General features: G+C 43.7%; 1 protein-coding gene across 3 annotated transcripts in view; it reads left to right on the top strand.

The window, feature by feature from the left end:
* The first annotated feature begins 38 nt into the window (after positions 1–38).
* Positions 39–25537, top strand: part of PPP6R2 (protein phosphatase 6 regulatory subunit 2) — a 112674-nt gene continuing 87175 nt past the window's right edge. For 2 of the 3 annotated variants that reach the window (XM_068275912.1, XM_068275909.1), the window contains exon 1: positions 39–402. The gene's annotated coding sequence lies outside the window, so the exon portion shown is untranslated. The remainder of the gene's footprint in view (positions 403–25537) is intronic. The other variant, XM_068275911.1, reaches the window with a different exon arrangement.

Here is a 25537-nt window from a genome sequence, read left to right as displayed (position 1 = left end):
ACGGCAACATGTTGGAAAATGCAAGCAACGCGCATGCGCAGTAGGGAATGGGGCATCGGGGACGCGCTTCAGGCGGCACTGCGCTTGGGAAGCGGGATGGAGATTGTCATGTAGCGGTCCTTCTGTTTACATGTGTATAACCCTAGCGGAACCTGGTCGGGTCCTCTTCGGCCTGCAGCGAACTGTCTTCTCCGCTTTCTCCCCTCAGAGATGTGGCGCCTCCCCCTTAGTCCGCCATCTTGTGGCCGGTGACTGAGAGGATCTTGGCCCGTGACAGTAGAAGGCAGAGTGTGCCCGGAGAGAGTCGGGAGGGAGCAGAGCGGCCAGGCCGTCACCAATAGAGGCAGCTGCTGGAGAGGAAACTGCAGCGAGGCACTTTGGGCGCAGCGCTCTCCATTCCCAGTATGTGGCTTCCACTTTCTCTCTATAGAATTGTAATATCAAACAATATACAGAATGTTCATATAAACCGTCCTGGCGCACCTGGCCCTCCTTACAATGATAACCATGCCTTAGCTGCCTTCTGGCAAGCACCACTGCATCCTACAGAACTGGGATGAATTACAGTGCCAGGCTATTATTCCTGTTCTGTCAATGCTTCCAGCGGCTGTTACACAAAGTATCAGGCTGGGCTGCAGAAATATTTATTATTGTGGTTTGTGGAGACTGATTTGTGTTGAGGTTTATTGGCTTTTTGGGCAGACACATCTGGCTCTTCCCCAAAAAACACCCATTCACTCCACAAGCGTTGTCCTGTCACCCTCTACATTATTGTGTGTCTATCCACTCCATATACGAAGGTGGTCAGAGACTACTTTTTTTGCATTCAACGCTTTTTGTCTATTAATTTAATTAGCTTCCCCAGAAAACATCTAGAGTACAACAAAAACAAAGGGTTACTTTATCTGTTTAATATTAATTTATTGAAAAAAAAGTACTTGTAGCAGTAGTTTATTGGTTTAAAGTGTGTGCTTTACAACTCCAGGATGTTGAGTTGACGTACACAGTGTAATATACAGTAGTATCCCTTTATAGGAAACTGCAAGAGACCTGGCCAAGTAATTTACTATATTGGTCAAACGTATATTCATACAGGTAGTCAGGACCTGGGGACTTAGTTTACTATAGCCTGAGTTTAGCTTTACTATAACAATGTTTGACTTTATAATGTGTTTGGCTCTATCATTCTGTGAGTTTATTCAGTTGACTATGTAAAATAAAAAAAAAAAATCACGTTTTCATATATATATATATATATATATATATATATATATATATATATATATATATATATATATATATATATATATATATATATATCTATCAATCATTTTTTGCCTTGATGTGATTGACACAAATCTATTTTTTTCTTTGTTATTACTGTAAGTAATAATTTACTCTAGCATGTGCACATATGTATTTGGCCACTAGGTATTATTGTTGTTTCTGGTATAAGATTGTTGATGAAGCCTTCACAAGTGCATTCATACACTACAGTATATTATGTACAACATTGTTTTGGGTGCATTCACACTACATCATTTGCATTGCAGAATAAAGCCTGGTACACATATGCCAATTTTATTGGCCATTTTTCCACTCCCATGTAGTATTATTAGGGCTAGTTTACAGGAGGCGCTTTGGTAGCTTTTGCTGATCGCAGATGGGCTCAACGGTCTGGAAAACTTGCATTTAGCTCATCGGATCTTGCAGAATGGATCCATTTGAATGGACGGGTGTGAAAGGATCCATAGGATAACACTGGATCCATTCGCATCCATTAGGATCTGTTCTGATCCAGGAACGTAACATTTTATAACGCCAGTGTGAACCGAGCCTAAACATAACGCACAACTAATGTGCAGTGCAAATGAAGGCATTTTCCATGTTTCCCTATGCGTCAGATTACACTGCTTCGTATGTTCCTCCTTATTCATTCAGTTGACTCCCAACTCTGTAACCATGAGTACTTTTGCATGCCATATGTCTCTGTCAATCACTGCTACTTGCAGCTGTTGATTAGGCATGTTCATAGCTTCACGTATGTTGACTATGGCCCAGTGCACACCAAAAACCTCTAGCAGATCTGAAAAACGCTAGAGGTTTTTGAAGCAGATTTCGGAGCGATTCTAGGCATGTTTAGAGAGGTTTTCTCACGTTTTTGGGAGCGTTTTTGTGTAGCAGATGTCATAAATTGTTACAGTAAAGCTGTTACTGAACAGTTACTGTAACAAAAACGCCTGGAAAACCGCTCTGATCTAGCGGTTTTCAGAGCGGTTTTCCACTTTCCTATATATTAACATTGAGGCAGAAATGCCTCAGAAATCTAAAAAATGCTGCAGCCCTGAGTTTGCATTTGTGGAAAAAACAAACCGCTCTGGTGTGCACCATTCCATTCACTTTCATTAGCCAAGCGGTTTTCCCCCTGCAAGCGTTTTAAAAAACGCTCCAGAACTGCTCTGGTGTGCACCAGCCCTATCTTGAGGTGGCCACACACCATACAATTTTTTAAATATCTGTTCAATTTAATAATTGCAATAAATTTTTCTGACTGATTGGTCAGATTTTTGAAATGTTACAATGTCCCACACACCTATGTTCAATTTTTCCCCAATTATGATAGAAATGATTGGAAACGCTAAGAAAATTGCTTGGGTGTGTATAGTAATGCATTGACAATCTAACACACACCATACAATCTTTAGAGAAATCGAAAAAAAATCTGGCATTCCAGATAGATAAAAAATAGAAAAAACGGATAATCCGATCAGATTTTTCAGTCGAATGAAATAAAAGCTTTCGATCTTTTTCGGGAGATCTGATCGTTTTTACAGAATTGCTGTAAAATCGGATCATTTTATTGTATCGTGTGTGGCCACCTTTAGCCTCTGTCATCCTCTTCTTCTTCTGCCCTCAGTTTTTCCTAGCACCAAGGATTTCACCAAAGAATCTGGTTTTCTCATTATGTGACTAAAGTATTTGAGTTTTGTATTTTGCAGACCCATAAATACAAAAAGGCAGTTGGGAGGCTGTTCTGCCTGAAGAGCGCAGTTCAGCCTCCTTTCTGAAAGAGGCCTAAGGAACAGGGCTCGGGAGTCGGTACAAAAATCATCCGGCTCCTCAGTTTGGCCCAGTGCACACCAAAAACCTCTAGCAGATCTGCAAAACGCTAGAGGTTTTTGAAGCAGATTTCAGAGCGATTCTAGGCATGTTTAGAGACGTTTTCTAAACATGCCTAGTGCTTTTTGGGAGCGTTTTTGTGTAGCAGATTTCAAATATTGTTACAGTAAAGTAAAGCTGTTACTGAACAGCTTCTGTAACAAAAACGCCTGGAAAACCGCTCTGATCTAGTGTTTTTCAGAGTGGTTTTCCACTCTCCTATACTTTAACATTGAGGCAGAAACACCTCAGAAAACTAAAAAATGCTGCAGGACAGCAGTTTGCTTTTGGGGAAAAACGAACCGCTCTGGTGTGCACCATCCCATTTACTTTCATTAGCCAAGCGGTTTTCCTCCTGCAAGCGTTTTACGTTTTAAAGCGGTATAGTCACCATAAAAATCAAATTTCAACAACAACTGGTCTGAGTGTATTAAAGTGGAATATAACACTGCATTTCAACTTTGCTCTAAAACATTATTTACAGCATATTCTATGCAAAAAGCATTTTTTTTTCTAGACCAGCATTGGAAGGGTTAAACACAGAGGTTTAAAGTTCCGTGGAGAGATATGCAGAAGTTCAGATTGTCATTCTATTTAGTTATATGTATCTATTGAGAAATGTTACACACTCTTTGGCTGTCCTCCAACTCCTTCTCAGTCAGAGAGATGAGTCACATTCAACACTTAGATACATTTATGTAAACAAAATGTATCTGTCAGCTTCTGGATGCGTTTGCAGAAATCTCCAGGAACTTTAAAGCACTGTGTAACCCTTCCAGTGCTGGTCTAGTAAAAAAAATGCTGGTTGCATATAATATACTGTAAATAATGTTTTAGAGCAAAGTTGAAATGCAGGGTTATATTCCGCTTTAAGTGATAAAGATGCTAATCCTGCAATCAAAACTTGCAAAACGTTTTCTACTTTTATGGTTTGGAGTTATCACATACTTTAGGAGCACTGGCCCTATAATAGCCATTCCCATTCAGTTGCATGCTGGGGGTTCTTTTTATCTATAATATATTCCTCCTCTTCCCTTTATTTCCCTTTCTAGCTGCTTATCAGAAACACCCTCTGATCACTTGTGTTTACAAGGCAAGGCTGAGGTGACTCAGTGATTGGAGGAGTAAATAAAAAAAGACAATGCAGTTCCTAGTATACACCTCAGTGGGAGTGTCTGAAGACTCTGAAAGTAGGGCAGCTAATTAATACACAATGAGCAAGAGAAGGGGGGGGGGGGGGAAACGAGAGTAAGGGAGGATATGATTTCAGTATTAGCTTGGCAAAATGGCTATTGCCTAGAATAGGATTTTCTGCTTTTCCTTTATAAAATTCACAGGAATCATTATGTGGATAGCACAATACATCTGTTATGTAAGTAGAAGTAGTATTTATCTACTTATATATATGTCTTTTATTTCTAGGTTAGCATGGGTGTCACTTTTTCTTTAAAAAAAAAACACTTCAGAACCGCTCTGGTGTGCACCAGCCCTTAATGATTCTACCGACTCCTCAATTCCGACTTCTTTAGTTTGCACATAACATATGTAATGGAAAAGGCATTTCATCACTGACAAAGTTTAGGAATTTAAAAGCTATATTAAGAGGACATCTGCTTTTGGGAGCAAAAAGCTCCTAGCCAGGAAGCTGACGCTCCACACTGTCAGCCATCCCATTCATGTAGAATTGGTACAGGAGCGGACAATAGTTACACGTGTTAAGTTAAAATGCAAATGCACTTGTTTAACCATTTCTGCCGCCCAGACGTGAAGCTCACGTCCAGGCGGCTGCTCTGCTGCGGTGCCGTGCTTCGGTGTGATCGCTGGCACGCCCCCGTGCTGTCCCCCGGTAGCCCTGGGATCAGTGAACGGGAACATGGTTCCTGATCACCGATCCGTGTCCCCAGCAGAAAAACCGAAGCGCTCTTACAAGATGCTTCAGTCTTTCTGCATGTAAAATTTTCCGCGTCCCCCTTGTGCTTCCAGTTAGCGAGAAGCACAAGAAGGGAAAAAAAACCTCAAGGTGGCCAAATAGTAAAACTACATCTACATATTTTTTACATTACAATTTACACAAATAACATTAAAAATTAACTGTTTATTTCCCACACCAAAATATTACCCAAATAAAAAATTTTAATTGAAAAAAACAATTACAATAAAAAAAAAAAAAAAAAAAAAGACAAATAGTTACCTAAGGGTCTGAACTTTTTAAATATGCATTTGAAAGGGGTGTACTACGAACATTTTTTTAAATTATAAAGCTTGTAAATAGTGATGGACGCAAAACAGAAAAAATGCACCTTTATTTCCAAATAAAATATTGGCGCCATACATTGCGATAGGGACAAAATTTAAATGGTGCCATAACCGAGACAAACAGGCAGATAAAATACATAGGTTTTAATTATGGTAGCGTGAATTATTTTAAAGCTATAATGGCCGAAAACTGAGAAATAATGAATTTTTTCCCTTTTTGTTTCCTATTAATCCTGTTAAAATGCATTTATAAAAAAAATTATTCTTAGCAAAATGTACCACTCAAAGAAAGCCTAATTAGTTGTGGAAAAAACAAGATATAGATCAATAAATTGTGATAAGTAGTGATAAAGTTATTAGCGAATGAATGGGAGGTGAATATTGCTCTGATGCATAAGGTGAAAAATCCCTGCGGGCTAAAATGGTTAAACAAACTACAGCTCATGTAAAAAAATACTTTTCTGTAATGTACTAACATTCATATTACAGCAAAGTCTCCGTTATTCAGAACTTCAGGCAACCAGAAGTCTCAAATAACCGGCATGCCTGAGGGGAATAACGGGGACAGAACTTATGGGGGGGTTGCAGGCCATAAACTACTTACCTATCCTCCGGGCTTCTATGCATCTTTCATCATCATTTCATTGCATCCCAGTGGCTTTCTGGTGTTCATGCACTGCTCCTGGTGTGTCACCTGGCCCAAAGCGGGTAAGGTGACAGGTCGGGAGCCGTACACGGAGGACGTCAGAAAGCCGCTGGGAACTACAGGAAGTGTAGAAGATGGCGCCAAGAGGATCGGTAAGTAGTTTCTGCTTCACAGAGGGAGGTTTGTGCTATTGCTCAAGCAACTAGTATAAAACAAGAAGTCGCGTCAGAGGCTAGATAGAGGAACTTCCACACTGGAACGCACGGAAGGTATGTAACTGCCGCTGCCCGCCGCCTGCATACCCTAATGTATTAATGCTGGAGGGGAGAGCCTGAGGTGATGGAGGGGGGGGGGGGGGGAACCGTCCCCCCTCTCCACCGAATGTGGCCATAGCTCTCCCCTTATGCTGCGACCCCTCCAGCCCCCCAAAACGGCCCTGAGCGGGCCCCAGGGGGCCACTCAGAATTTCTGCAGGGGGGCTCGGTGGGGCCTAGTTACGCTCCTGCTTGCACATGTATCTGGCAATCCCCGTCTCTACTAGATATTAGGGACTTTGCTGTAAAATGATAAATGAATGTCCATTTATTTTAGAGTCCTATTTTAAAATGTAAAAAAGGGTCTCTATTTAGATTTCACTATAAGCTACTCATTTATGGATTTGTGCATTTGGGATTTTTTTTTTTAATTTGGACTTTTGATGGAAGAAAAATGTGCCTTTTATGCAGATGACATTTTGTTTTCTTTCCAGTTTCCCCTTTTTGGTGGCAGGAGCTACTTTAACCTGAGAATCAATTGGAATAAGTCAAGTATAATACCCGTAGAGTAGATGATAGGGTCCCACACGTTAATGCTCTTAGACATAAACATTTCTGACAATATTAGGAAATTAAAGTTAATGTTTCCCTTAATGTGAGGGCCCGCATAAATGCTGCCCTAAGAAAATCTGCTCAGGATGTGAGTGAATGTTCTTCCGCTTTTTACACTGACCACTGTATTTGCGTTGCCACCGTGCGCTCTCTAGTTGCCCGTGACGGCCCTGTTCGTCCGCCACTCGCCTGGAGAACAGGAAGCATGAGGCTTCCTTTTGGTTTGAAGAAAAAAAAAAAAATCATGTGAAACCTACGGTAACTAGCAACAGAGAGCATTTTCATTGGTCCACATGAACCAATGAGAATTTTCTCTGTGTGTGTTTTTTTTTTAGCAAAGCAACAAAAAGCCCTATACTTCCTGGTCACCAGGAAGAGCAGGAGCGTGAATAGCCAGAACGGCAGCCCTAAATTTTGATGGGAAAGGTAGAGTATTTTTTTTTTTTTTTTGTATGGCGTGATACTTATTGGGAATGAAAACTGTCCATTCCCATAGGCTTGCATTGATTTTGATCCGAGCTTGCTATTGGCATTTTGCATTTGCAGTCTGGTGGGTGCATCAAGTGTTTGCGTTCCATTTGACAGTGTAAATGCATCCTATTGGTAACATAGGATGCATTTACTGTCCATTTTTGCATCTAACTGCATTGCGTTAAATGCAGCGTTTTCGCCTGCAGTGTGAACGGTTCCTTATTAAGTGTAGAGCTAATGTGAATATGTGGGGTAGTCTCCTCCTCATTTGTTGTTAAAGAGACACTAAAGCGAAAAAAAAATTTTGAAATAAGGATTTGTATGTGTAGTACAGCTAAGAAATAAAACATTAGGATCAGAGACATAAGTCTAATATTGTTTTCAGCACAGGAAGAGTTAAGAAACTCCAGTTATCTATGCAAAAAAGCCATTGAGCTCCACGACTTTCAAAGTCACAGAGAGCTCTGTCTTCTGAAGCTTATTAACTCAACTGTCAGTCATTGTAATTTATTTTTCTTAGCAGAGGACACTACTACTACTTGGACAGGGCTACTAATGTTCTAATAAATATCCGTACTATGCAACCAATTCATTATATCATTTTTTTTTCACTTCCGTGCCTCTTTAACCACTTGAGGACCCACCCTTTACCCCCCCTTAAGGACCAGCGCTGTTTTAGCTGATCTGTGCTGGATGGGCTGTGCAGCCCCCAGCACAGATCAGGGTGCAGGCAGAGCGACCAGATCGCCCCCCTTTTTTCCCCACTAGGGGGATGATGTGTTGGGGAGGTCTGATCGCTCCTGCCTTGCCTGGGTGTTGCGAGGGGGGGGGGGGCACCTCAAAGCCCCCCTCCACGGCGAAATTCCCCCCCTCCCTCTCATCCCTGTCCCCCCTGGCAATCTGGGCTGCACAGGACGCTATCCGTCCTGTGCAGCCAGTGACAGGCTGTCACATGGCGGCGATCTCCGGCCGCTGATTGGCCGGGGATCGCCGATCTGCCTTACGGCGCTGCTGCGCAGCAGCGCCGTACAATGTAAACAAATAAGCGGATTATTTCCGCTTGTGTTTACATTTAGCCTGCGAGCCGCGATCGGCGGCCCGCAGGCTATTCACGGAGCCCCCCGCCGTGAATTGACAGGAAGCAGCCGCTCGCGTAGCCTGCAGCCGGCGACGCAGAACTGCGTCGCTGGTCCTGCAGCTGCCACTTTGCCGACGTGCGGTATGAGTGCGCGGTCGGCAAGTGGTTAATACTATGATAGTGCTAATGATTTTTTATGGACACTATAATTCTTGAATTTGGATAAAATATCAAGAGGTAACATTTGTAAAGAATTAATATGAAAATAAAGCAGGTCTAGAAATAATATTTGAATACCTAAAATCCCATAAATGTGAAGCAGGATTGGCAACCCTCAACCGTTGGCTTTTATTTTTTTGCTGCACAACTTCAGCATATGGTGGGTTGGAACGGAATTACTGGTAAATGACCCATCCAGAGCTGTTAAAATTCATTATTTTTCTATTCAGCTTTATGTCAAGCCCTGGAATCACAAAAGACATTAGCAAATGCTTCTCTATATTTCCAAAGCTGGTTGTTACGTGCAATCGTTTTTCTTGAAGTCTTGGTGGCTGCTGGGGATGATTGAGTTAATATATACACCACTGTGGGATAATACAGAAATAATGGAGGTCACCATATAGCAGTTTGCTATGATGTAGAGGGATAAAGGTATCATTGGAGTGCATCAGATATTTAGAAGCAAAAGCAATGGACCCATTTTCAGATGGCTAATACATTACAGCTTCAAAAAGAAAGGGGGTTTTAATTCCAGTATATACAATTACGCTAGACAATCCTATCACAGAAAAAAAAGAAGTTCCAGCTTGATCCAGTCTCTACTTTTAATCTTCTGGATCCATCTGTTACCTCTTGGAGCATGCTACAGCTGGCTAGAATTTTACTGACATTTCTACTACAACAGAAGAGATGGTGTAAAGAGATGCAATCTCTCTCTGAGGTAGACTGGCAAGTTGTTTTGCGGATGGTGCCAGCTGTGTCAGTGAATCTTCCTCAAAGGCTGACCCGCATCAATATCTGCTATAGGTCCTATCTAACTCGCCCCAAAAACCTGTATGTTGGGGGATCTCCCTATGTTCAAGAGGAAAAAGGAAATACTTAATTTTGGTAAACATGCCATGGAATAGGCGTACGAGAGATAACGGCACTGGAGACTTGGGCGCAGGATTCTGCCGGTATATGGCTGATCCTGCTGCCGCACAAGTCCCGGCCGTATTAAATACTATTCACCCTCCAGGCCACCATGTACACTGGGGAATGAAATAATTCGGCTTCAGCTGGAAGCTGAATTATGTTTTAAAAGTAACTTCAGCTCAGTCTTCTGACAGCGCTGAAGTTACTCCCTGTGGCTGCTATAGCCGTAATTCCTATTACGGCCTATGGTGGCGCCGGCTGCGCCCAAATCTCCTGCGCTGCGCCCAAATCTCCTGCGCTGGTTTTAGTGTGTTCGTGGAATAGCCCTTAACTCCAAAATTACTAGGAAGCGGTTCTCTCTTTAGTGGAGTATTACTTTTAAATATATAGACTTGTATTACATCTAGCAGACCCAAGCCCGTTTAAAAGCGAGCGCTAGGTCTGTGTTTCTCGCCGCATGTTACTGTGCACCTGCTGCACACGTGCGCGCGCACACCCGGCCGCTTGCTCACACGCCTGCCCGGCTCCCTGGCCCTTCCCTCCTGTCTCTCTGAGGTTGGGTCCGTGTTGCGCATATGCGCAGTAGCAAAAAGCGATGGACCAAGCTACACAGGGACAGCGTGACGCAGGGACACGGAGATTATTATAGAGGATGAACAGGAGATGCATTTACAGATGACAATACCAAATTAATTAACACATTGTCACCACATTATTATTCCAAGCTGCTAAATGAACACTTTAAAACATTTGAAAGGGTGACTAGGCTACTCCCCCGTATTAAAAAAAAATCTATGAATATGTCGAAACTAGATAAACTGAACTTACACTTAACATTTTTTTTTAAATATAATTGACGTATTTGATTTAAGAAAGGGGTCTCCCTTGTTTGATATTTGATTATGTTTTTGGAATATTGATTGGAGGCATATTGCATGTCTAGGAGAACTCATATGATTTGTTTAATTAGCTGATAGATTTGCAAAGCTCTGATTTGCACATAATCATAACTACCAAATCAGAGACTTACATATCTATCACCTGACCAAACTGATCACTTGCTTCTCCATGAGTTCTCCCAGACATGACCATCACTAGTACAAAGCGAGTGGGGGCAATGCGTTCCATGGCTTTGCACTGCAGTTAGTACAAAGCGAGTGGCTGCAGTAGCTATCAATCATTTACCACCTCTATATAATATATACCCAGCATTATTCTATGCTCAGAAAATCTCCCAGTAAGTTCCACATGGCACGGATAGTTAAATACTTTTGGGGTTAGCTGAATTTGATGCAATTAAAGACAGAATGAATCACAGGACTTAAAGTCTGGTCATGTAATTGCTACTGTGATTTATTGCTTCTCCATTTTTTGGTACCGTATACTCGCAAGCAAGCCGACCCGCATATAAGCCGACCCCCCAACTTTTAACTGAAAAAACAGGAAAAAAAATGATTGACCCTCATGTAAGCCGGGGGTAGGAAATGCTGGCCGTGTGATTCCCTCCAGTGTGTCCCAGTATAGCTAGTATAGTGTCCAGTATGGGTAGGTAGTGCCTCAGTATAGCTAGTATAGTGCCCTGTATAGCTAGTATAGTGCCCTGTATAGCTAGTATAGTGCCCTGTATAGCTAGTAAAGTGCCCTGTATAGCTAGTAAAGTGCCCTGTATAGCTAGTATAATGCTCAGTATAGTTAGTATAGTGCCCTAGTATAGTGCTCAGTATAGGTAGGTAGTGCTCAGTATAGCTAGTATAGTGCTCAGTATAGCTAGTATAGTGCCCCAGTATAGCTAGTAAAGTGCCCCAGTATAGCTAGTAAAGTGCCCCAGTATAGCTAGTAAAGTGCCCCAGTATAGCTAGTAAAGTGCCCCAGTATAGCTAGTAAAGTGCCCCAGTATAGCTAGTAAAGTGCCCCAGTATAGCTAGTAAAGTGCCCCAGTATAGCTAGTAAAGTGCCCCAGTATAGCTAGTAAAGTGCTCCAGTATAGCTAGTAAAGTGCCCCAGTATAGCTAGTAAAGTGCCCCAGTATAGCTAGTAAAGTGCCCCAGTATAGCTAGTAAAGTGCCCCAGTATAGCTAGTAAAGTGCCCCAGTATAGCTAGTAAAGTGCCCCAGTATAGCTAGTAAAGTGCCCCAGTATAGCTAGTAAAGTGCCCCAGTATAGCTAGTAAAGTGCCCCAGTATAGTGCCCCAGTATAGCTAGTATAATGCCCCAGTATAGCTAGTATAGTGCCCCAGTATAGCTAGTATAGTGCCCCAGTATAGTGCCCCAGTATAGCTAGTATAGTGCCCCAGTATAGCGCCCCAGTATAGCTAGTATAGTGCCCCAGTATAGCTAGCATAGTGCTCAGTATAGCTAGCATAGTGCTCAGTATAGCTAGTATAGTGTTCAGTATAGCTAGTATAGTGCCCAGTATACCTAATAAAGTGCCCAGTATAGCTAGAATAGTGCCCAGTATACCTAGAATAGTGCCCCAGTATAGCTATTATAGTGCCCCAGTATAGCTAGTATAGTGCCCCAGTATAGCTAGTATAGTGCCCCAGTATAGCTAGTATAGTGCCCCAGTATAGCTAGTATAGTGCCCTAGTATAGCTAGTATAGTGCCCCAGTATAGCTAGTATAGTGCCCCAGTATAGCTAGTATAGTGCCCCAGTATAAGTAGATAGTGCCCAGTATAGCTAGCATAGTGCCCAGTATAGCTAGCATAGTGCCCAGTATAGCTAGCATAGTGCTCAGTATAGCTAGCATAGTGCTCAGTATAGCTAGCATAGTGCTCAGTATAGCTAGCATAGTGCTCAGTATAGCTAGCATAGTGCCCAGTATAGCTAGCATAGTGCCCAGTATAGCTAGCATAGTGCCCAGTATAGCTAGTATAGTGCCCAGTATAGCTAGTATAGTGCCCAGTATAGCTAGTATAGTGCCCAGTATAGCTAGTATAGTGCCCAGTATAGCTAGTATAGTGCCCAGTATAGCTAGTATAGTGCCCAGTATAGCTAATAAAGTGCCCAGTATAGCTAGAATAGTGCCCCAGTATAAGTAGATAGTGCCTAGTATAGCTAGTATAGTACTCAGTATAGGTAGATAGTGTTCCACCCCCCCCCCCCCCCCGCGCGGCCGCCGCTGCTATTAGCTTACCCGGCGGCTTCCCATATTCCTCCCTCCGTCTCCTGCACGGGCTTGTAAATAATTCACAGCAGCTCGCCCCACGCCGGCTGCTGTGTGATGACGGAGGAAGCTGTAGGCAGAGCGGCTTCCTGTACGGGCGATGTGTATCGCCGTTGCTATGGGAACCGCTCTGCCTACAGCTTCCACAGCAGCCGCCGTGGGGCGACCTGCTGTGAATTATTTACAAGCTCGTGCAGGAGACGGAGGGAGGAATATGCGAAGCCGCCGGGTAAGCTAATAGCAACGGTGGCCGCGGGGGGGGGGGGGGGGGGGGGGAGCCAACGGACCAACATGACTCGCAAGCAAGCTGACCCCCCAACTTTTGGCCCACTTTTGGGGGGTCAAAAATTCGGCTCGCTTGCGAGTATATACGGTATTTTAGGCAAAACTTTTGTACTGAGCAAGATCCATATGAGAGAAACCCATTATGCTATACTATAAGGCCTATCCCTTTTCCTTACTATAGTCTTTTGCTTACTCTTGCAGGCAGCCTCCTGTTTATAATGGCCTTTATGGGCTTGATTCACAAACCTGTGCTAACTGTTATCACGTGAAATGCCGCTCGCGGACTTTTGCGCGCGCAAAGTGCCGCGTTCACTGACATTTGCACTCGATAATGCTGACTTTTGAACGCGATCACGCGGACTTTTGCACGAGATCGGCCGCCGATCGCGTGCAAAAGTCTGCATTATCACGCGCAAAAGTCCGCGAGCGGTACTTCACGTGCTGACTGTTTAGCACGGGTTTGTGAATCAATCCCAATGTGTTTGAAATAAAAGTTGGTTCAAAGTTCTCACAGAGAAGCTTCACTGCTCCTCATTACAAATGTATTGTGTTGATTACTCCCATGTTGGTGAATTTGGGATACACTTGTACAATCGGGGTCTGTTCCTAATAAGTCAGCTGCCTGACTGTTTTACAGAGCGGGCAGCAGCAGGCTAACGGACCTGTTAAATGTCCCTAAATCAGGGTAGTCGAACTCCAATCCTTGAGGGCTGAGGTACTCACACATTTTTGGCATAGCTCAAATGAATTGATGGGACTGAGTAGTCATTACCTGCTGTTTGGCCAGGCTGCTAATGTGTTCACCTTTCACCAGCTTCCACATAAGCTGCTGTTCAAATTCCACATGGCTTTTCTTGTTTTGCTGATGTCTGACAACAGGCAAATTAATGGGCCGAGCAGCCATAACATTCTGCTTGGTCGGGCTACCTAAGTGCCCACTCATGTCTAGATTCTTGATGGCTGCCAAAAATCGATCAAATTTCTACTGGCTTCTATACTCAACCGGTTTTTTTTTTCTTAGAAATATGAAACGGCGTAATACATAGATTTTCAAAAGAGCTAAAAATTGATTTTCTTTGAGCATTGTGTGTAACACATAGTAAGGATTATAATAGTGGTTTTTAAAGCAGCAAGGACAGCCATACTATCCCAGGGGAAAAGAAACATACCGTATATACTCGCATATAAGCCGGCCCGTGTATAAGCCGTGGTACCCACTTTTCCTTTAACCACTTAACGACCAGCCAACGCCTATCGGCGGCGACTGGTCGCACCTATGTTTCTATGGAAACGGCCACTTGTTTGAGTGGCCGTTTCCTGTCAGCGCCGTAAAGGAGATCGGCGATCCCCGGCGTCCGATTGGCCGGGGATCACCGCCATCTGATAGGCTGAAGCCCTTTCTGAGGCGGTACAGGACGGATCGCTGTCCTGTATTGAGAAGGGGAGGGAGGGGGAATATCGCTGCGGAGGGGGGCTTTGAGGCACCCCCCCCCCCCCCCCGCTAGGCACAAATAGCCGGCGGCGATCAGACCCCCCCCCCCCCCAACAGGACATCTCCCTAGTGGGGAAAAAGGGGGGGGGGAGTCTGATCACCCTGCCTGCCACACGATCTGTGCTGGGGACTGAAGAGCCCACCCAGCAGAGATCATAGAAAAATGGCCTGGTCGTCAAGTGGTTAAAAACCAAGAAAAAGTGATTGACGCGCATATAACCCCCCTCTCCAATATAGACCACTCCACACTAGCCAGATGTTCCCCCAGTACAAGTCAGCCCCCTCCCCATAGCCAGATGTGCCCCAGGATCATACAGCTGTGTCTCAAGAAGCCTCCAGATGACGTCCTAGATATGAGACACAGCGATTGCCACACACGAAGAATCCCCGAACATTGCACCACTGACACGTTGCTTGCCCGCTCCGCTCCACAAGCCAGGGGACAAAAGTAGTCTTTAGCTGCACATTCTGCACACCATGTTGCAGGGGCTGGGGGCTCGGACACAGCAGGGCGCAAGCTGGTAAAAGCAGGATCGCTAGTGCACAATCCTTATGCTCCTCTGCCAATAACAAAACCTGCTCCACTATCTGTTTTGCTTCACTGACTCACATATAAGCACATTTTTCCCCCACTGATTCACATATAACTTTTCAGCACATTTTTATGCTGAAAAATTAGGCTTATACGCGAGTATATAAATACTTGTTCTACTTGCATAACAGATGTATTGTACTGTGTTGTATAGTAAATAAAGATAATTCTGTTCCTGGCATTTATAATCTTGGTTCCCTTTGACTGAAGCCTTATCATGATGTCATTTCCTCCCTTAATTTTTTTTTCTCTCCTACAAACTTCTAGCTTGCTTTGTATCAGCAGCTCACTGAACTACCCTCAGCCAATCACTGAGGAGCATGGATGTGGGAGGGGAGATGACAAGCTTCCTTCTTGTTGGCAATGGCATAAATAGAGGCAGACTGACTGAGATCAGATTTATTACAGCAGAAATATTTCTGAATAGCTTTGAGTGCTGGCAATGCAGGTTAAGGTTGCAGGCTGCATAATAAACACAGAGCAATGAGTAAATGGAATTTGATGTTGTGGCTGACAATTCCTCTTTAAGCTCTGGAGTTACGGATTGCCCAGCAAAATCATTGTGAACCAGAAATCCTAGGAGTGTGTAAGAGGCTAAAAAAAAACAAAAAGACTAAAAATTCTACGCGAAACAGAAACTTGCCCTCTTAAACAGTAGTTATTTGCGATTATTCAGGTTGGAGTGACAAAGGGACGAGTAGCATATTCAGCATTGATTCCATTGCGGCAACCTCATATGCTCAATCCAACCTGAATATTCGGAAATACCTTCTGTTTTAAAAATGCAAATGACTGTTTTGTTAAAGCTCTGGAGTTTTGGAACTTTACATATGCTTGCCTAAATATTATTTATTTGTATAGCGCTCACATTTTCCACAGCGCTTTGCATAGTATATATAGTCTTGTCTTTAACTGTCCCTCAGAAGAGCTCACAATCTAATCCATACCATCTCCATATGTCGATTGTAGTCTAGGGCCAGTTGTTTTTATGGGGAAGCCAATTAACTTATCTGTACGTTTTTAGGATTTGGGGGAAACCGGAGTGCCTGGGTGAAACCCATGCAGACACGGGGAGAACATACAAACTCCGTGCAGATAATTCCCAGGCTATATTTCGAACCAGGGACCCAGTGAATATGACCTAAAATGTGAATTGTTTTTAATATAAGTCCTGAAACTATATAATGACAACCCCTGTATTGAAGTCTAAGACATAAGGCAGAGTTAACACTTAAAGGGGCACTATGGCGAAAAATTGTAAAATTTAAAATATGTGCAAACATAAACAAATAAGTATGTTTTTTCCAGAGTAAAATGAGCCAAAAATTACTTTTCTCCTATGTTGCTGTCACTTACAGTAGATAGTAGAAATCTGAAAGAAGTGACAGGTTTTGGACTAGTCCATCTCTTTATGGGGGGATTCTCAGGGATTTATTTATTTTCAAAGCACTTAGTGAATGGCAGTTGCTCTGTTCAACTGCCAAAAACTGTGTAGCAACCAGGGAAGCTGGCCAGCATCATTGTTTAAATCCTTTTTAGGGAATATCTTTATAAAGAATAAAAGCCTTGCTGAGTATCACCTATGAAGAGATGGACTAGTTCAAAACCTGTTTTTGTCTGTTTGTTATTTGTCTGTTTGCACATATTTTAAATTTTACAATTTTTCGCCATAGTGCCCCTTTAACCCTGTAATTTTTTTACTGTATTGTTCTGTGAGCGGTTTTATGGATGTTATTGGCGTTTGTATTTTGCAGCCGAGTTTTTTAAATCCGCTAATGAAAATCAATGGGAAACTGCCTGCGCTGTGCAAATTTGTGCTGCAAGATGTGCATTGTTTTGGGCATGTTAAAATGCGACACAATTTTTAATCAAAGTGCAATTCTCCATTGACTTTCATTAGACTTGCAGCAAACACGTTATGACACACACACTTCATCAGAGGCCACAAGAAAAAATTAACAAATGTCAAAATTTTACGCATTACACCCGTAACACGTAAAAATGTACTTGTTGATGACTGCTATAGCTTCCTGCACCAGCAGGGATGCGTAAAAACGTACGCATGGCGGCCGGCCGTCTCCCAGTCAGCCAAAACAAAACTAGCTGGCAGCGGGGGACCAGAGGAGCCATGAGTGACTGCGAGGGCACAGGATGGCTGCAGGGGGCTGGTAGATGCCCCAGGTAAGTAAAACTACTTTTTTTTTTAAAGTTAAGGTTCCCTTTAAGGATGAGTAAAGAGGTGTTTTAAGGTCTTCCTTGGATTGGTGCCCAGACTTTTGTCCTCTATTGTGGTGCATTGCTTGCAATCTTTGGCACTGGAATATCAATCTGTAGTCTATATGCAAATAATAATAATAATATAATAAAGATAGCCATTATCTGTTGCAATGTGTAAATTAATTAAAATACTAAACTACATACATAAAATTGTGGTGAAATTGCAGCCAGCGAGATTTTCAGAAAATCATCACAATTTTAATACAAGTCAATGGGAGTGTTTTTAAAAATGAAAACTGATCGAAAAGCATTCTGTAGTGTCTGTGGGCCACATTTATCAAAGCATTACGGACAGTTTTTCCTTCTAAAACTGTTCTAACCAGCAGAACAGTTCTGCATGATAGAAACTTCCCAAAGCCAAACACACTGCACTGCCTGAGAGACCTTCCTAGCTCTTTCTATTCCTTACAGTTTAAGAAGGAATCTGCACTATTTGGTGATTTCTTAGGATGTCTGAGACAGTTCTGCACGGATTTCTAAAAACCTACTAATAGTTTGTCTCAGACATTCTTGATAAATCTGGCCCTGTGTCCTTAAAGTGTACCAGAGATGGTACACTAGGCTTAATTTATACTTACCCGGGGTTTCCTCCAGCCCCATGAGCAGCACTGAGTCCCTCGCTGTCCTAATCGGCCTCTCCGTTCTGGCGCTGTGACTGCCGGTAATCCGGTCAGTCGCCACCAGTCAGTCTTCTGTGCATGTGTGGTTCGGCCACGTGTGCACTCCCATCCCATGGAGTGCTCTACGTCTGCGCAGTAGTACTGCACAGATGCAGAACGCTCCAGGGGCCGCGCAGGTGCGGAAGGCCGCGACTGCCCACGGCTTAATGGAGGGGCAGAGGAAGAAGGCGAGGGACTTAGCGCTGCTCATGGGGCTGGAGGAAGCCCTGGGTAAGTATAAATAAGCACTAGTAAATCAGCTTATGAAAGTCAATGGGAAATTGCCTGCACTTTGCAAATTTGTGCTGCAAGATGTACATTGTTTTGGGCATGTTAAAATGCGACACAATTTTTAATCAAAGTGCAATTCTCCATTGACTTTCATTAGACTTGCGGCAAACATGAGAGGCCACAAGACAAAAATGTACGCATTACACCTGTAACGCGTAAAAATGTACTTGTTGATTTCTGCAATAGCTTCCTACACTAGCAGGAATGCGTAAAAACGTACACATGGCGGCCGGCCGACTCCCAGTCGGCAAAAACGAAACTAGCTGGCATCGGGGGACCAGAGGAGCCATGAGTGACTGCGAGGGCACAGGATCGCTGCAGAGGGCTGGTAGATGCCCCAGGTAAGTAAAACTTTTTTTTTTTTTTTTTTTTTTTTTTTAGTTAAGGCTCCCTTTATAAGCAAGCCTTTTAGTGTGCAAAAGTCCTGGTTTCCGAGCCCTAAAAACACAAGTCCTGTAGTTGCAAATCCTTGCTGAATTCCTGCTAGTAATAACAGAGTGAATCCTTATTGAGAAAACGATTATGCTCACCAGAGCCCAATGCCAATCACAACAGTTGGCGATCTGCGTGTGTGGCTCAGCCAGTGATTTTCCTCCGAACTCTCTATGTATCTTCAAACGAACTCCAGCCGCACATGCAAAGTAAAAGGATGTATGGTCTAGTATGTTTGTTGTAAGTGCTCACCGCTAAGTGCCCAGCACACAAGACCTCATAGATCGTGACCCAGCACCTCAAAATCTTCGCATGCGGCCAGTAACATTGCCCTCTTACCAGATAGTGTGGCTGACCTGACAAGACCAGCAACAGCGCTTGTTCAACAGCTCCCTCTTAGGTGAACTTCCCACGTTCCCACAGTGCCTTAAACTCAAACGGATACTGCTATAGTGTAATACTGTTTATTCCAATTAAAATTCATATAAAATTGCACTCACAATGCTTCAGTTAAAATTGCGCATATCATATAAAATCCACATGGTCCAGCGTCTCCCTCTGTGGCTAGGCTCCGCCCAACTAGTTTTGTCACTAATGACTCATGATGGCTGCAAAACAGAAAAAATGCACTTTTATTTCCAAATAAAATATTGTCGCCATACATTGCAGTGTTCTCACCAGGCTCTTTTAGCCGGGTGCTCCACCCGGCTAGATTTGGTGACCACCCGGCTGTCATCGGCTCACCTTCTCACCTCCTCCTCTGCTGTAAGCACAGTTGCCCTGCATTTTCAACTCGCCCCACCCAGCTACTTTTTCATGCCGCCCGGCTACTATTTCATGCCACCCGGCTGGAAAAAAGTTCTGGGGAGAACGCTGCATTGTGATAGGGAAATAATTTCAACGTGTAATACCCGGGACTAATAGGCAAATACAATACGTGGGTTTTAATTATGGAGGCATGTATTATTTTAAAACTATAATGGCTGAAAACTGAGAAATGAATTTTTTCAGTTTTTTTTCTTATTCTTCCTGTTAAAATGCATTTACAGTAAAGTGGCTCTTGGCAAAATGTACCACCCAAAGAAAGCTTAATTGGTGGCGGAAAAAACAAGATATAGATCGGTTCATTGTGATGAGTAGTGATAAGGTTATAGGCGAATGAATGGGAGGTGAAAATTGCTTGGATGCATACAGTGAAAAACGACTGAGGGCTCAAGTGGTTAAAGACCCTTTTCCATTAACAGTTGATAGGCAGTGAAAACGCTCTTGAACTCTCACAACTGCTCACTGCTGCTTGGTAACTGCTCACCGGGTGTGCAGTTCAGCCACCTGTGGATAAGGAGCCTGACTGTGCCCTTCTATCCACTCCTAGGTTTGGTTTGAGTACTGCCTAAGTTTAAAAATGGCAGTACATTTACTTCATCCTACTACCAATTACTGATTCTGAGAGAGCCTAAGCGCTTTGAGTCCTATGGGAGAAAAGCGCTATAGAAATGTTATTGTATTGTATTATTGTACATTTTATCTGTGAACCTCTACGGTTCTCGGAATATACATCCCCTAAATGCCCCAGTCTTTGGCCTACAGGTCATATACTTCCTTTAACAACCCCCACCATCCTCTCTCACACCTGCTCACTATATATCCCCTTATCTGCTCCTAGACTTGACCCTTACATATTTTATAATCATGCTCAAGGCTTGCAGATGTATACACCTCTGTAAATCAAATCTGATTACGTGGGTGGAGCTCTAAATATAGTATAATGATGTAAGCCTCAGTTTTCCTTGGCTGATAAAGGGTCTTACCTGCCACATGTCATCCCCTCTTTGTTGTGATGACACTATCTCCATATGGTACTGCTTAAAATTAGCTATGATGGCATACTGCTGCACCAGACAGCCTGTCTTAGCATCAGTTCCTCTGCCTACTGATGGATCAGAAATCAAATGAGTAGGATGCAACAGCAGAATGTACAATGAAGGCATGTGTCTGCAATACTTGTTTCTTTTCTTCTAGATATATATATATATATATATATATATATATATATATATATATATATATATATATATATATATATATATATATATATATATATATATATATATATATATATATATATATTTTCCAGTGGGAGGTCAGCAGCTTCCACAACTTTGCTCCAAGATGGAGAGGGTGCACGCAACCAGGGGTGCCCAGATCCCAGAAAGCATAAACAAAAACTCCAAGGGGTTGCAGCACACAAGCTCTGATTTATTGAGCTCAAACAAAAGTTTCACAGCACACAGCAAACGTTTCGGTTGATCTACAACCTTTGTCAATAAATCAGAGCTTGTGTGCTGCAACCCCTTGGAGTTTTTTATATATATATATATATATATATATATATATATATATATATATATATATATATTTTAGGGGTCAGGTAGGTAGTAAGCTGCTAAACTATGCACAGGTAATTTCGCTGTCGAACACTGAGAGCCTATTCCTCTGTCTACAGCTCACACTGAGAGCCTATTACTCTGTCTACAGCTCCTAACTCACTAAACAGTTTTTTAGTTACCTTGTCGCCTTCCCTGACCCAGCTAGGTCAGTCCCAGGCAGAGAGCAATTTCACGCTGAAGGCTTGGAGCTTATCTAGTCTCCTTGATTGAGAAACTCTGTTCACCTGATTGCTGCAGTCATGTCCAGGAAGCCTTGGCTTTAGTAAGGGAACCGGTAGGCAAAAACCTGAATCTTAAGTGAAATATAATCCTGTGTTGGACTTTCCCAGTCACATCCATCTGATATCAGTCACAATACATATACATACACAGTTTCAGGGAGAGATCATTTGTAAAAGTGATTAATGGTGCTTACATATGTCCCAGATTTCTCGCATCTGCATTGCCATCTTCAGTCTACCCCTGGGTTTTTGTGTTCTCCCTGGAAACTGTGCTCTCCATGTAGAATGTCTAAACACTACAGCCCACTCCATCAACTCATAGTATTTAATAACACAGTAAGATGTGTAGTATTTTTTTAGTATCCACTGAGCGGATCGTTCAGAAACAGCCTCATCAGTCCGCCAACAGCGCATACTGTCGGCTAAAAAGCGCCCAGCGGGAGGGTCCGGCGGACCCATCATTGCATTTAGTAGTTCGTGTGTACGCACCTTTACACTGGACATTTTGTAGACATTTTGAAATAACAATAGTTCTGCCACAACACAAGACGTTATTGTCCTTAAAGAGAACCCGAGGCGGGGTTCTTACATCGCAATCCCCATACAGAGGCTGGGTCTGCCTATAGAGCCCAGCCTCTGTTGCTATAAAGCTCCCCCCAAAGCCCCCCCTGCGCGCTTGCGAGACCCTATAAAACACAGCCGCGCTATGCGGCTGTGTTTACCTCACTGTCAGTCTCCGCTCTCCCCGCCTCCTGAATCGCTCCGGTCCCCGCCGTGTCCCTTCCCTCCAATCAGCGGCGAGGGAAGGGACGTGGGCGGGGACCAGAGCGATTCAGGAGGCAGGGGAGCGGCGAGACTGGCATTAGTGAGGTAAACACAGCGCGCTGCGACACACTGCATGTCGCCAGCGCGGCTGTGATTTATGGGGTCTCACAGCGCACAGGGGGGGGGGGGGGGGGCTTTGGAGGAAGCTATATAGCAACAGAGGCTGGGCTCTATAGGCAGACTCAGCCTCTGTATGGGGATTGTGATGTAAGAACCCCGCCTCGGGTTCTCTTTAAAGGTTCCTTTATATGACCGTATAAAGCAGGCCTGGGCAAAGTGTAAGCGGCCTGGACAGCAACATCAGCGCCATGTGACACACTGTCAGGACGTTCCAGCATATTACTCGCTGGAACGTCCTGACTGTGTGGCACGTGACGCCGCTGTTGCCATGGAGACTCAATGTTTGAAGTGTAAATTAAGTGATTTTTAACCCTCTTTATTACCTGCTCACAACTCTGCAGGGAGGGAGGAGAAGAATCCAGCCACCCAGCGGTGGGTCGGATTCAGATCTGTCCCCTATCTGGCCCGCGTGCCGTAGTTTTCCCAACGCTTGGTGTAAAGGTTTGCCAATCAAATAGAATTGTAGATTTCTGCTTGACTTCCCTCCAGGTGAACAATGAGATAGCCCCGCCTGCCTAGGGGACAGGAAGCACAAGATGCAATTAAATAGCCACATCCTCCTACCTATCCTCAGTACTTTTCTGTCCCCTGGACAGACCGGATGCAATCTCTGGATCACCCGGGGGTCCAAGGGTAAGGCCAGCCTGTCCCTGCCTGCCTGCCGGAGTTCCAAGAGTGGGACTCCACAAGGCGACACTCAGCGTGGGGGGTCTGGGCAGGTGACGGCTGGTTCAGCTGAGACCTTGCAAGTGCATATGCACCGCTGCAGGTCTCAGAACATCCACCGCATCCGGCCATAGACTTGAGCGCAGAGCGGTGGCTGGCGCTCTACACTGGAGGCTCTGGCGGAAGGAGTCACTGGTGGCTACCTGGAACTTTTGCCGGCGGGGAGGCGGACTTCATGCCTCTACGCAGGCGTCTAGATTTCCACATAGTGTGCTGGTTCAGCGTTCCCTCTGCCATCCGCCATGGAGGATACCTCTCAGGGCAGGGACACTATGGCGCATACTGACTCTGACCAGGTAAGGTCTTTTTGTCAGTACTTTTGGCAAAGCATTTTTTTATGTACCGTATGTACTCTGCCACTTGGGCTTGTTCTCTGCTTGTGTGTTTCAGAACCCCACGCCATTTAAAGCCACCAGGGAATGTGGTATATGCCAGAAAAAGCTTGCTCCTTCCTATCCTAAACCCCTGTGCAATGCCTGTATACTGCAAGTGGTAAAACATGGAAGTGGTGACATGTTTAATGATATGTTATCTAAATTTCAGGAGCAATTAGCAGAAAAGTTTTTGGCTGCAAAGGAAGCTCTCACTTTACCATCCACTCCTCAGGTAGTTCCACCCACATTGGATTTGGACTTGCCTAGTATATTTGGGGCACAAAGGGTTGTGGATTCCTCCTCGGAGGAAATAGAGCATGTTGGGGATTCTTCCGCTCTGGAAGGTGAGACACCCAGAAGCTCCAATAAAGGAAAATTTAAACTGCTACCTGATCAGTGCTGTTGATCAGCCTAAACCTGCTTCTATTGAGGATGATATGTATTCAGAACAGCTTGTTCAGAAACAAGCTAAAGTCAAACCTTGTGACCTCCCATTTGAAGGAGACCTGTTGTTCGGTTCAGCCATTGAGCAAGCTCTAGAAAGGGCAACTGAAAAGAAAAGACTTTTCCTCCTTTAAAGAAAAAAACAGGCTCCCAGAAAGAGATTTTGGGGTCCTATGAAAAATTATAGAGATAAAGAACCGAATAAAAACTGGCAGGTGAAAAAAATCCAAAGGCTTCCTCTTCAATCCACAATCCTCAAATACCCCCAAACAACCCAGTACTGAAAAATGACTATGTTCAGGTGGGGGGCAGATTGAAAGCATATTTGCCAGACAATCGCAAATGTACAGAATTCAATTTTCCAGAAAACCTCCCAAAAATTTGTTGTGACAAGTTTTTTGCAGTCCCCAGTGAAGGACTATGGAAAAAGCTCTGGAGAATCTTTTCCAAAAGGGTGTTGTGGAAGAGGTTCCAGTTCAGGAGGAAGGGTTTTTTACTCCACTCTCTTCCTGGTTCCAAAGCCGAACAACGATTTTTGCGTGATTATAAATATTCGGCTTTTGAACAGTTTTGTAAAATACAAAAAGTTTGGCATGGAATCAATTACTTCCACAATTCAACTTCTGGGGAAGGATTACTTCATGGCGTCCATAGATCTTATGGACGCATATTATCACGTACCCATTCTGCCGGTTCACTGGAAATATCTGAGAGCAGCAGTTTGCATTCGATCCAGATCCTTCACATGCAGTTCAAGGCACTCCCATTTGGTGTTTCAAGTGCTCTTAGGATCTTTACAAAGACATGATATAGGTTGCAGCCCATCTGAGAATGCAGAAGATCATTCTAGTACCTTACCTAGACAATCTGCTGATAGCTGCAAAATCCAAGTATACTCTCCAAGAGCATATTCAGATGGTTCTGACCGTTCTGAAGGACCTGGGATTGATCTTGAATCTAAAGAAATCTAACCTTACACCAGATCAGAGAAAATAATTTCTTGGTGTGTCACTGGACACAGTAAACCAGATCTCCTGTCTGCCACAAATAAAAGTGGATCAGGTGATCACTTGTACTCAGGATCTTCTGAGAGCAAAGTCTGTCACAGTAAGACAAGCTATGTCTCTCCTAGGCAAGTTCTCCGCATGTATTCCAGCTGTTGCCTGGGCTCAGGCAAACTACAGAATCTTCCAACTGACAATACTATGTCAGTGGTCGGGCAGACAGGAGGATCTAGATAAAAAGATTGATTTGTCAGATCCAGTGATTCATTCTCTGAACCGGTGAACTTCCAGGCAAAACCTGCAAAAAGTTGGATCTCACGAAATCCAGTGATTATTACGACAGATGTGAGCCTCTGGGGATTGGGAGCTCATCTTGGTTGATAATGCATCCAAGGCAGGTGGTCTCAAAGAGAAAACACCTCATCCAATCACAAAGAGTTGTTGGCGATCTGGAAGTCTCTAGAGAGATGGGAAAGTCTACTTGTAAACAAAAACGTGATTGTTCACTCAGACAACCAGACGTCAGTGACCCACATAAACAAGCAAGGAGGGACTCGCAGCCCTCCGCTAATC

The sequence above is a fragment of the Hyperolius riggenbachi genome, chromosome 3, assembly GCF_040937935.1.
Source record: "Hyperolius riggenbachi isolate aHypRig1 chromosome 3, aHypRig1.pri, whole genome shotgun sequence".
Lineage (NCBI taxonomy): Eukaryota > Metazoa > Chordata > Amphibia > Anura > Hyperoliidae > Hyperolius > Hyperolius riggenbachi.
The sequence above is the reverse complement of the archived record's forward strand: the minus strand, read 5'-3'. Positions and strand labels throughout refer to the sequence as shown.